Raw genomic sequence first — 13,500 nt, forward strand, 5'->3', positions numbered from 1 at the left:
AATCAATACAAAGAGGCCCTTCAGCCCGTCCTGTCTCTGCTGGTGCACTGAAGGAGCAAGTCACTTCTAAATCCTTTTAGAAATTCTGCACTATCTTCTTCATATTCACAGCACTTCGAAGCTTTTGTTATCATATGCAAATTTTGAAACTATTCTGTATGTCAAATAGAGTTTGAGTTATAAAAATAGGCTGGGACTTTTTCACTGGACAGAGAGGAAAGAGATTTAAAAGGACATGAGGGCAACCTTTTTAAACAGCGAGTGGTTAGTGTATGGAATGAACTGCCAGAGGAAGCGGTGGATGTAGTTATAGTTACAATGTTTAAAAGACATTTTGATAAATACATAAATTGAAACAAAAATGGAGGGATATGGCAGGTGGGATTAATTTAGTTTTGGAACATGGTTGAGATGGAACAATTGGACCAAAGTATCTGTTTCCATGCTATAAGACTCCATAACTCTACTTGTTCATTTATTCTTCATTCATCATCATTCCTGATGAAGGGCATTTGCCCGAAACATCGATTTTTCCTGCTCCTTGGATGCTGCCTGACCTGCTGTGCTTTTCCAGCACCACTCTAATCTTGACTCTAATCTCCAGCATCTGCAGTACCCATTTCTGCCTTGTTTATTTGTTGGACTGAATGAGCAAAAGTCAACGTAGATCTGTGAGGATACTGAAGATTAATGGGTAACTGGCATTGTGATACAGATCTAAATGAATTTGAAACAGGTTCAAGATTTGAATGACCTGTTCCTGTTCCTATATTTTGACTACAGGTAATGATATTTGAGCAGGACTGGATCCATATGGCTGAGTTTCAGAGCAATTGAAAGTTGAAAAAATACAGTTCTTTGTTAGTATTTATACAGAAAAACATTGGTAATGTTTGGGAGTAAGGTTGTTTCACCTCACAGTTGCTCACATATTTCCATTATTTTCATTTTTTAAATTTTAGTTATATTTTTCCTTAATTTTACACTGCAAAAGTTCAAAGTGTGCAAAACTGTGTCACATGCGTCCTGTCCTGAGCAAAAATCATTTGTAGGAACAAGATTAGGTCATTCAGCACCTTGAGCCTTTTCACCATTTAAATAATGTCTGATGTCTATCTCAATTCATTTACCCTTTCATGTCCATTATTCTCACTAATCTACACTTTCAGTTTACCAGTGCATTAATTTTGAATTTGCATTCATAACTTCCACACAATGCTTGCAACTTCTAATTCCTCCAAATACTCTCCAAAACAGCACTGCATTATTTTGATTGTTGTTTTGACTTTTTTCTCCTCCCTTTGTCTCAACAATATTGAGAGAGCTGACAGTCATATGGCTCCCAATTTCTGTATTTCCCCTTCTAAACTTCTAAATCTTTTATGCCTTCTTTCAAAATCATCTCTTTGACCAAGCCCTTAGTCATATTGCCCTTTGCTGCCTTCCTGGCTTATCTACTTTCCTTACACAAAGCCAAGAAGCAGTCTGGAACATTCTTTTTTAATCATGCTACATAAACATGCGTGATTGAAGGACTAACTATGAATTCAATACCCTATATTCCATGTATCAAATTAGATAACAAATTTGATTGCAAATGGAATCTAAATATTCTGGCAAAGTTTGAAAAACGTGCATAAAATATGATCTTCTTTAACTGTTGTAACTTTGATACTTTTGGACTTGATTTTAGTTGGTGCATTTTCGATTTAGGCAAACGATCAGCTACCATAATGTTATGGAATTGTTTCCAATTTTCAAATTCAAATGAAGCTTTGAATCAAGCTTTTCTGGCTTATGTTTTGAATTGAGTATATTTAAATATATGTTTTAAAAATTTACATATATAATTTAGCCCTAGGCTTCCATTTGCCTTCTAAACAATCAGTTTTAAAAGATCAGCTCTCTTAGAATAGGCAGAGATCTATGAAACTTGAGGTAAAACTAGATAACATTATGGAAACACTGGTTACAAAAACATATGTATCATTCTTAGATAGGATCAAAAACATGCCCATCTGAGACGCAACTTCAATTTGAGCAGCCTCTTCCGACTCCTTCATGACTTCTCCACTGTGTTTACTCCTCAGTCACCTTGTTTACATGTTAGCTTGAACTGCCACCCTCTCATGCACCTACTCCACTTTTGCGATTGGTTTTTGGCCTTAAGCAGCCGCCTGCAGACATTTCTACCTGTTTCTTTTTACCTTTCCTTCCTGACAATTCAATTCTCTCACTCCAGAGAATCTTCAGGATTGCCTCATTCATTCTCTTACACATCTCAACCATCTGATAGCTAAGTTCGGTACCCATTGGAAGGGCCTCAACTGGGACCTTGGATTCATGTCACACTACAGGTGACCACCACTGCACTATACACACACTGTCACGTACACACAGGCACTCCTACACACATACACACGGGCTCACATATACACAGATGTGCACACAGACACCCACACACACACTCCCACACTCACACATGCACCGCCTCACAGACTTAAGACACTCTGCACTCACTACACGCACACATACACTTTCTCACACTTACAACCCCCAACCCAGACAGACAGACACATACACACACACACACACACACAGACAGACAAAGACCTACATGCACACATATATTTTGTGGGGTGAGTTTGTACTTGCAGGGTTACATTGTACTTTGCTCAAAAACTGCATGAATTCATGTAAAACACAGTTATCTCACTTTTTAGATTAGAATCAATCTAAACATCATGGCATAGACAGAGAACATAGGGGGATAACACCTTCAACATATTATCTAGCTATCACCATTGTTAACAGCTAACCTGAGAATGCAACTTCTTAAAAAAAAGGTTTTGTGATTTACACATGAAAGAAGTGAAACTGTCACTGTATTCTAACAAATGAAAGGCTTAACAGACAATCAATTTTTCAATGTATAATTTCAGTTACATCACACTGTAAATTTTTGCTATATATTCTGTGTGTTAGGATTGAGCCCTCCACTGCTATTTGATGAAGGAGCGACGCTCAGAAAGCTAGTGTGCTTCCAATTAAACCTGTTGGACTATAACCTGGTGTTGTGTGATTTTTAACTTTGTACACCCCAGTCCAACACCGGCACCTCCAAATCACATCTCATCCAAGTAGTATCTTTTAATGGTAATTTCAGTCCTTCAGCCTCTGCCAACTTGAACTTGACCTCAAATATAATAATATGATGGGCCCCATGCTTCTGAAAAGCAGGAATGACATTTGGATAATGAGCTTATAGTCATCTATATGATTCCATGGATCTCAAAGCATTCTCTGTGAGGTGAACAGATAATTATACACAAAGCAACATAAAAATATAGCACAAGCTATGATTTGCAATTTGGTAAAAGGAACTGAATTTCCAAAACAGCCTCAGTTTGCAATTCTACGGAGTCCTGAGTAGAATCAAATCAGATTAAGGGGAAAAAAAAGGAACATTATATAGTCAAATACAGAGATACCAAATCAAACAAAGGATGATAAGACATGGGAAAAGAAGTAGGCCATTTGACCAAATGAGACTGCCCCATCATTCAATGAGATCATGGCTGATTTGATAACCCTCAATTTTATTTTCCTACCTTATCCCCATTATCCTTGATTCGCTTACAGATAAAAATCTTTCTATCTTAGCTTTGAATATTCTACATGATCCAGCCTCCAGAGTGCACCCACAGATTCACTGCCCTCTAAGAGGAAAGAAAACCTCACCTGTGTTCTAAATGGTTGACAGCTTATTCTGAGATCAAGCCCTTTGGTCCAAGACTTTGCCCTGTCAAACCCCTTTGAAGCTTATATGTTTTCACAAGAAGTCCTCCCATTCTTCTTAAGTTCAATAAATACAAGTTACTCAATGACGCCTCATAAGAAAATTCCGCCATACTCTGAATCAATCTAATGAACTATTTTTGAACTGTCTCCAGTGCCAGTGTATATTTCCACAGATAAAGGAACAAAAACTGTTTTCAATATTCCAGTTTAGTCTGACTAGTGCCTTGTGTAGATTTTTATAAATATATTTATTGAAAACCTTTTTAAATCTTTTACAAAACATCTGTATACAGAAAAAACACAATCGAAACAGAAAAAAGGCAGTACAACAAAGCTATAACACAGTACTATTATTAATGAACGATCTACTATTCTACCAGAACAAACGTATCTACTTAACTTAAACTAAGCTTCCAACACATTAAATAAATACTAACTTAAACTAAACTAAAATAACTTAAATTGAATCATATCTCACTACTTTATTCTATCTCACTCATCACACCTCCACTGAGGCTCCCATCCCTGGGAGTACCATCTATAGTACCCATATTCTTTTACCCCCAGCCTCCTCCTCCTGGGGCCCCATGGGCAACCATACTGATTCCCATGACTATACCATGGCCCTAATTATACATTACTGATAAGTCAGTGTCAATATAATTTAAAAAGGGCCGCCACGTATTGTAAAACAGTTCTATTTTGTGGTGCACCATATTTGTGAGGTAGTCGTGGGGGAGATGTTCCATCACCAGCCTATGCCATCCCATAAGGCCTGGTGGTTTCTAACGTCCAATTCAATAGAATGTTCTTCCTCGCACAATGAGTAAGAATTGTGTTGCCCCAGAGAGGGCAAATTTGGCAACCCCAAACAAAGAGTTATCAGATCCATGTTAATTTCAATCCCCAGGATGACCTTTAGCTCCATTACTGTAGCATTCCAGTATCTCTGGATCTGACAACATGACCAGTAGCAATGTGTAAGAGTGCTTATACTGATGTTACATTTGGGACACCCTGATGATGCTCCTCTCTTGAAGTTAGCTAACCTCTCTGGTGCCTTTGAGCCCTGTGTAAGATCTTCAATTGCATGGCCTGCGCTGTTACATACTGAAATTTTCATTACATTTCCCCATATGTCTTCCCATACCTCTGATGACCTCTCCTAACTCTCGACTCCACGTCCTACAGAGTCCTTCCACGTCCCCCAGGATATGACCTTTCTGTAAATATTGTAAAGTACTGACTGAAAGAGCACTCGTACACCGGAGTACTCTTTTCTCCACATCTGATTCCTAACACTGGACCAGGAGCGTGGTCTTCCTCTGTATATAGTCCCTTATCTGAAAGTATCGGAAAAGGTCCCTAATGGACAATCTGTATTTCTGACTTAACTGACTAAATGACATCAGGACCTCCCCCCGAATAAATCTTCCACACAGGAGATTCCCTTTTTCTCCCATGCCTTTAAGCTGGAGTCCATTGTAAAATCTTAGACCAATTGTCTTCGTCTTGCCTCATTATCCTCCAGGCTCTCACCGTATTTAAAATAATTGGGCTCTTACACTGCTGGGTCACGGATTTCATCTTATCCATAAATACTAAATTAATTAAAGGACATCTTGACTGTGAAGCTTCAATATCAAACCAAATCGACTCCGGAATGCCCCGTACCCAGTCACCAACATATGTTAACAGGGCGCTTATTTGGTATTTCTTCAAATCCAGAAGATCCAACCCTCCCTCACCCTGCGAAAGCTGCAATTTAGTAAAGTTAATTAGAGGACCCTAGCCAACCATTGAGCCTCCGTAACACTTGTCTAGGTAACAACAATGAGAGCATTCTCATGGGATACAGCAGGCAGGGAAGAACATTAATTTTAATCAGGGTGATTCGGCCCAACTATGATAACGGTAATCCATCCCACCACTGCAAATCCTGTTTTATTCTCTCTAGTAATTGTACATAGTTAGCTTTATACAGCTGGTGGAAGGAAGGGGGTAATAAAAATTCCCAAATGCAAAAAACCTTTTGGTGACCATCTAAACGGGAACTGCATTCCATCCTTCAGATTATGCACCTCCACTAATCCCCTACCGGCATGCCTTCTAATTTTGTAAAATTGATCCTGTTACCCGAGAAACCACTATATGAATTAATTGTTTGAATCAGTCGAGGAGCAGACTTCTTCAGATTGGCCAAAAATAAAAAGACGTCGTCAGCGTATAGGGTGATCTTATGCTCCCCCATTCCAACCTTTGGCACTACTATTTCAGGCTCCCTCTTGATAGTTTTGGCTAATGGCTCAATTGCCAAGGTAAATAACAGCGGTGATAAAGGACACTTCTGTCGAAGACCTCTTGCAATATTAAAGTTGTCTGACTTAGTACTGTTTGTAATGACTGCTGCCTTAGGATCATTATACAATACTGCCACCCATATGGCAAAGGATCCCCCCAAATTAAAGCGCTCCAGGACCTCAAATAGATTTGGCCATTCTATCCAATCAAGTGCCTTTTCTGTGTCTAGGGAGACCTCCAAACCCAGAATCAATCTTTGTTGACATACCTGCACTGTGTTCAGTACTCTCCTGAAATTGTTGGAGGAGCTATGGCCCTTAACAAAACTCGTCTGGTCTTCTTTTATAATATGGGGCAGGTCCTTCTCCACACAGAATTTTAAAATCTACATTCATCAATGAAATTAGACTATTTGAGGCACATTCTTCGGGGTCTTTCCCTTTCTTTAAAATGGGGGAAATATTAGTCTCCACAAGAGAGGGTGGCAGGCACTCCTGTGTATAAGAATTGTTATACATCCCCAGAAGTGGCTTCACTAACATGTTTATGAATTCCTTATAGAATTCAGTTGGGAATCCATCTGGCCCTAGTGCTTTGCCACTCTGGAGATGCCTTATTGCTTCCTGCACTTCCTGTGCCATTATAGGCACATTCAAAAGGGAAGCCTGTTCCGTGTTTATATTGGGAGGTCCAGATTTTCAAAAAAGGACTGCATTTCCATTGTACCGTGTTTGCCCCCCCCCCGACCCGATGTAGCTCTGCAAAATATTCCTTAAACCTAACATTGATCTTCTCCAATTCATGGGTAATCATACCGTCCTTCTCCCTAACAGACATGATAGGTTGGGAAGCTTTTTTCCCTCCTAGTCAAATAAGCCAGATATCTGAGATGGAAATGTGTTGCTGGAAAAGCGCAGCAGGTCAGGCAGCATCTAGGGAACAGGAGAATCGACGTTTCGGGCATTAGCCCTTCCTGGCTTATCTCTAAATTCAAACAGTCTTCGTTTGGCAAATACCTCTTTTTTGTGCTACTTGTGTGTGCAATGAGTTGACAGCAGCCCGAAGAGCTGTGACCTGCTGCAGCTTAACCAATGACGGCCAATCATAATATGTTTTCTTAGTTCCCTTCAGCCGGGCCTCCAGCATCCATTCCTCTGCCACCTTCTAGTCATCGAATATGAAATGATCAGGCCTCGTAAATATGCTTTAGTGGCCTCTCAAAGTAATGCCAGATTACTAGCCGTACCTGAGTTGATATCCCAAAAGGCCTTGAACTCTCTTCTAATATACTCAACAAATTTGCTATCCCCTAACAAAAATGGATCCATTCGCCAGTGACGTGCATCCACTCCACTACCCTTGATTTTAACATCTAAACATATCGGCACATGATATATAGGAATAGTTTTTCGATCTCGTAGAGTTAATGTCTGTAGCTCATCGTGCCTCAGATAAACTCCCTCCTCCTGGGAAACTGCAGGCTGCCCTGGACGACCATGGCTATATTCCCAATTTTGCACGCCAATGTTCTGTCCAAACCGTCAGCTGGCATAAAAACATGTCAATTCGCGTATGACACTTGTGTGGATTGGAATAGAACGTGAAGTCTCTCCCATTAGGGTGGAGGTACCTCTGCACATCCACTAGTCCCAACTCTTCACACATGTCCACCAAATGTTTAGACTGTGTGGGTATACCTGCCAGGCCTTTTGGCACCCTGTCAACCTCTGGATCTATTAGGTGATTAAAATCCCCTCCTATAATCGTACGGCATACCCCAAGATTCATTAATTTAGTCACTGCATCAATTAGAAATTTAAGAGGGTGCGCCAGGGGACAATATTACATTCAAGACACCATACCCTTCTCCATGTATTAGGGCTTTAAGAATGATAAACCGTCCATGTTCATCCTTAATCTGCTCCGTTACCTGGAATGGGAGGTTCCTTCTTGCCAGTATAGCCACTCCTCTCCTCTTAGAGTTGAAGGATGAGAAAAACACCCTGTCATAAGCCCCCTGCTGCAGTTTCAGATGTTTAGATTAGATTTAGATTAGATTAGATTACAGTGTGGAAACAGGCCCTTTGGCCCAACAAGTCCACACCGACCCGCCGAAGCGAAACCCACCCATACCCCTACATTTACCCCTTACCTAACACTATGGGCAATTCAGTATGGCCAATTCACCTGACCCTGCACATCTTTTGGACTGTGGGAGGAAACCGGAGCACCCGGAGGAAACCCACGCAGACACGGGGAGAACGTGCAAACTCCACACAGTCAGTCGCCTGAGGCGGGAATTGAACCCGGGTCTCTGGCGCTGTGAGGCAGCAGTGCTAACCACTGTGCCACCGTGCCGCCCACATGTTCCTTAACAGTTAGGTACGTCTCCTGCAGCAAGGCAATGTCCACCCTTTCCTTCCTAAGGCTTGATTAGACCTTCTTTCTTTTAATAGGAGAATGACTCCCTTTAATATTCCAGATGCACCACCTGAACAAATCACTAGCCATGGTCGTCCAGGGCAGCCTGCAGTTTCCCAGGAGGAGGGAGTTTATCTGAGGCTCGATGAGCTACAGACATTAACTCTACGAGATCGAAAAACTATTCCTATATAAAGATGACAACTAAAAAAAAACTCTACATTTAACTGAAACAAACACCCAAATGACCCCAATTTGCTCGAGATCTTCCCCCTTGCCCATAGAGGACACCCCTCCCAAGCCTTATGACCACCTTAACTCTCTGTAGCTGAGGCCATGCCCTAGCCCCAGGCAATTCACAAATTAGGAAAACCTGTTACTTACATTCTGAAAGCTAACAATGGATGCCCATCACCCCCCCCCCCGACTCATCTTAGCAATAGATATAGCAACCCTCAATACAAAATCAAAAGGGCAGCAGTAAAAAAAGGGAACCTGAGATAATACCCAACCGACTGATATATAAAATAATTACAATTTTACAACAAAGCTGTAGATATAAAACCAATAACCACGAAAAGAAATGGGGAGAGAGAAATAAAAACAAAAGGGCAATTAAAAAAACCCATATCATTGTCCGCAATCATGCCCCTTCCCCTCCCACCTCGATTCAGGTCCTTCAATTCAAAGACTTCACAAAGTCCTTTGCCTTTTTTGTGGAGTCAAAATTACATATCATCTCCCCATGGGCGAAACACAGCACGGTTGGGTACCTCAAGGAGTATTGAATGTTCAGGTCCCTTAATTCTTTCTTGACTTCATCAAATGTCGTTCTCCTCATAATTAGGGCTCCTGAAAAGTCCTGAAAAAACATTATCCTTGAGCCTTTGTACATTAAAGCTTGTGAATTCATTCCCAGTCTTCTTGCTGTTTCAACTGTTAATTGTTTTTCTTTATAATACAGAAGCTGCACTAGGACCGCGCAAGGGTGCAGATCCGGCCCAAACTTGAGCACTGCAATCCAGGTGGGCCTGTTCCACACTAACCAGGTCCAACTCCAATTCCAGCCCCAGGAACTTTGGGAGCCACCCCTGCAAGAAGCCGACAAGGTCCTCGCCTTCCGAAAGACCCACGACCGTAAAGGAGAGTTAAAGTGTTCAGCCACAGGGCAATGTGGTTGGTTAGTGCAGGTGTCTCTCTGAAACAATCCGCAAGTTGGCGACCTGTCTCCTCAATGTAGAGGCGACCACATCGGTTGTAATGGATGCAGTAGATGACGTGTGTGGAAGTGCAGGAAAATTTCTGACGGATGTGGAAGGATGCTTTGGGGTTTTGGACAGAGGTGAAGTAGGAGGTATGGGCACAAGTTTTGCACTTCTTGCAATGCAGGGGAAGGTGCTGGGAGGGGAGGGTGGGTTGGTGGGGGGTGCGGATCTGACAAGGGAGTTGCCGAGGTAATGGTCTCTCCGAAACGCAGATAGGGGTGGGGAGGGAAATGCATCTCTGGTGATGGGGTCTGTTTGTAGGTTGTGGAAATGGTGGAGGATGATACGTTGTTTCCGAAGGTTGATTGGGTGGAAGGTGACCCCAGGGAGATTCTATCCTTCTTGCAGTTGGAGGGGTGGGGTTCAAGGGAGGAGTTGCGGGAAGTGGAGGAGATGTGTTGTAGGACATCATCAACCACGTGGGACCAATTTAGAGTCTTTGATAAAAGGAGGCCATCTAGGATGTTCTACAGTAGAATTGCTCCTACTGGGAGCAGATGCAGTAGAGGCAGTGAAGATCTGGACCCCCACAGGGTTTCTTAATTCGGCGATCGGTCAATAAACACTTGCAATCGGTCTGGCTGCTAAGACTTCACTCTTTATTTTTCATACGGCCGTGCACAGAGCATCCTGAAACACAGAGGTTATGCACTTCCATGTTCCTTGGAGGAACTGCGCACATGGCTTAAAACAAAGGCATTTTTATACTTTTCTTAGAGAAGGGTACAGGCCATGATCACATAGTACATTTAAACTACTACCAATCAATACATGATACTGCTTTATTTGATGATTTGGAGATGCCGGTGTTGGACTGGTATGTACAAAGTTAAAAATCACACAACACCAGGTTATCAACTGATGAAGGAGCGTCGCTGCGAAAGGTAGTGTGCTTCCAATTAAACCTGTTGGACTATAACCTGGTGTTGTGTGATTTTTAGCTTTATTTGATAGTTACTTGGTCCAATTATATTTCCTGGGAACCAACTTCATTTTCCAACACTTAGGCCATCCTTATCTCACTAACCAAGCCATTCAACCTGCACCCGAAGATCAGTTAGGATGGTTAGTAATATCTTATCTAGTTGAGTTATTTCTGTGCTTTAAAGGGCGCATTGTCTGCTAATCTCTATTGACACAGACTGTGGTTAGTCACTTATGCAGCTATAGCAGAATTAACAGTTAGTAACTTAAAAGCCATTTTATGCAGCTTTAGCAGACTTGTCAGTTTGCAGCTTAGAAGCCATTTTGTCATGTTATTTGCATCGAGAAGCCATCTTGTTGCCACCAAAAGTTATTTAGAGCATTTGTTAAGTGGTTGCCCCTGACTACAGTTAGTCACATCAGCCTGTATTCAGGTTTCAGATCGTCATCTCCCTCCTTTGGTCATTTCATGACCACACCATAGGATGGGAGGGCATAGGTTAGATCAGTCCAATTGAATGGACGCTAGAGCCAGCCATACTTCCTGCTCCTCCTCCAAGGAGAAGGCATAGGTTCGCAACTGCTTCTCCTCATCTGGACGGAGAAGGAGCATTCTCTGAGGGGAACCAATGTTGTCAACAGAATTAATTAGCTTAGCAATAATACACTTAATGATAGCAATGCCAGCAAAGAGACAAATTAAAATAATACCAATATACATGGCCAGATTTATCAACTAGTCGTACCATGAGCCAAAACCAATCTCCCCATTCAGTGCCTTCTATCATTTGATTGACGAAGGTGCAGATGTTATCTACATACTTGGTAATGTTCTGAATGAGGTCAGTAACCCCCATCATACACTTGCCCTTTACCATGGCACAAAACCCCACCCTCTTTGGCGAGTAGGTAGTCGAGGGCATACCGGTTTTCCTGGGAAAACAGATGTAATTCTGAGAGCAAATCATTAACTCCTGTCAAGGCCATCTCATTGCCCAAGAGGGTGAGACCGCAAATAAGATAATTTCGGTTTTGATGGCTAATAACTCCTACAGATCCTCCAAAGGAAAAAGCACTAAGAAATGCGTAGCCCCAAGAATGGATTTTACTGTTGCCCAAAGCCTTAGCATTCTTCCAATGCATGCAGAATTCAGGTAAACTGAATGTTTGGTAGGGAAACCCCAACCCCATTCCCAGGTAGTTGGACAGGGAAAAGTGGTTGGGAAGAGTGTCCCTACAGCTACAGCACGGGGAGTACCTATTTCATCAAGAACAAGGAAGTTGGTCGCTTTGCTTTGGCTGAAAAAGTAATAACCGGGTTTAGTATAGATAATGGAGGGGGTTTCCCAATAAGAAGCAGGCCATCTTTGTGACTACCCTGAACATATGGGCAGTCCTTGGCTACAAAGTATGGTTGCCCTGGGCACTTAGGGTGAATGTTGTTCAATAAAAAGAGGTGGGTCTTTCAATAAGAGATGCTGTTATTGTCCCAGGCTGCTTCCTTCCATCCCACAGTTGGGAAGGTGGAGGTGCCATTAGGGGTCTCATAGTGAAGATGGGTGCCATTACACATACCACAAAGAGCCTGAAAACCAGCAATAACGGAGACACACTCCTCTAGAAGGCATACGCATGAGATGCAAGAGATGCTGTTATTGTCCCAGGCTGCTTCCTTCCATCCCACAGTTGTGCCATTACACATACCACAAAGAGCCTGAAAACCAGCAATAACGGAGACACACTCCTCTAGAAGGCATACGCATGAGATGCAAGGCCCATAGGGGAGCAGTAGTGGTTGGTACATTTAACCAAGGCATATGGAATAGTCTTAGTCACATTTACGTAAGCACACCGCCATCCTGTATCATTCAAACAAGACTCCCACAGCTACCTGGATTACACCTCTTCCCACCCTACCTCCTGCAAAAATGCCATCCCATATTCCCAATTCCTCCGCCTCCAACGTATCTGCTCCCAGGAGGACAAGTTCCACCACAGAACACACCAAAAGGTCCTCCTTCTTTAGAGACCCCAATTTCCCCTCCCACGTGGTTAAAGATGCCCTCCAACGCATCTCATCCACATCCCGCACCTCCACCCTCAAACCCCACCCCTCCAACCATAACAAGGACAGAACGCCTCTGGTGCTCACCTTCCACCCTACCAACCTTCGCATAAACCAAATCATCTGCCGACATTTCTGCCACCTCCAAACGGACCCCATCACCAGGGATATGGATTGATGATGGATTGAGGATTGGCTGTCTGACAGAAGGCAGAGAGTTGGGATAAAAGGTTCTTTTTTAGAATGGCAGCCGGTGACAAGCGGTGTCCCGCAGGGTTCAGTGTTGGGGCCGCAGCTGTCCACATTATATATTAATGATCTGGATGAAGGGACTGGGGGCATTCTAGCGAAGTTTGCCGATGATACAAAGTTAGGTGGACAGGCAGGTAGTACTGAGGAAGTGGGGAGGCTGCAGAAGGATATAGACAGTTTGGAGGAGTGGTCCAGGAAATGGCTGATGGAATTCAATGTGAGCAAATGCAAGGTCTTGCACTTTGGAAAAAAGAATACAAGCATGCATTACTTTCTAAACGGTGAGAAAATTCGTAAAGCCAAAGTACAGAGGGATCTGGAAGTGCTAGTTGAGGATTCTCTAAAGGTAAACATACAGGTTGAGTCCGTGATTAAGAAAGCGAATGCAATGTTGTCAATTAACTCAAGACGGTTGGAATATAAAAGCACTGTTGTGCTACTGAGACTTTATAAAGCTCTGGTTAGGCACCA

The sequence above is a fragment of the Chiloscyllium plagiosum genome, chromosome 2 (assembly GCF_004010195.1).
Source record: "Chiloscyllium plagiosum isolate BGI_BamShark_2017 chromosome 2, ASM401019v2, whole genome shotgun sequence".
NCBI lineage: Eukaryota > Metazoa > Chordata > Chondrichthyes > Orectolobiformes > Hemiscylliidae > Chiloscyllium > Chiloscyllium plagiosum.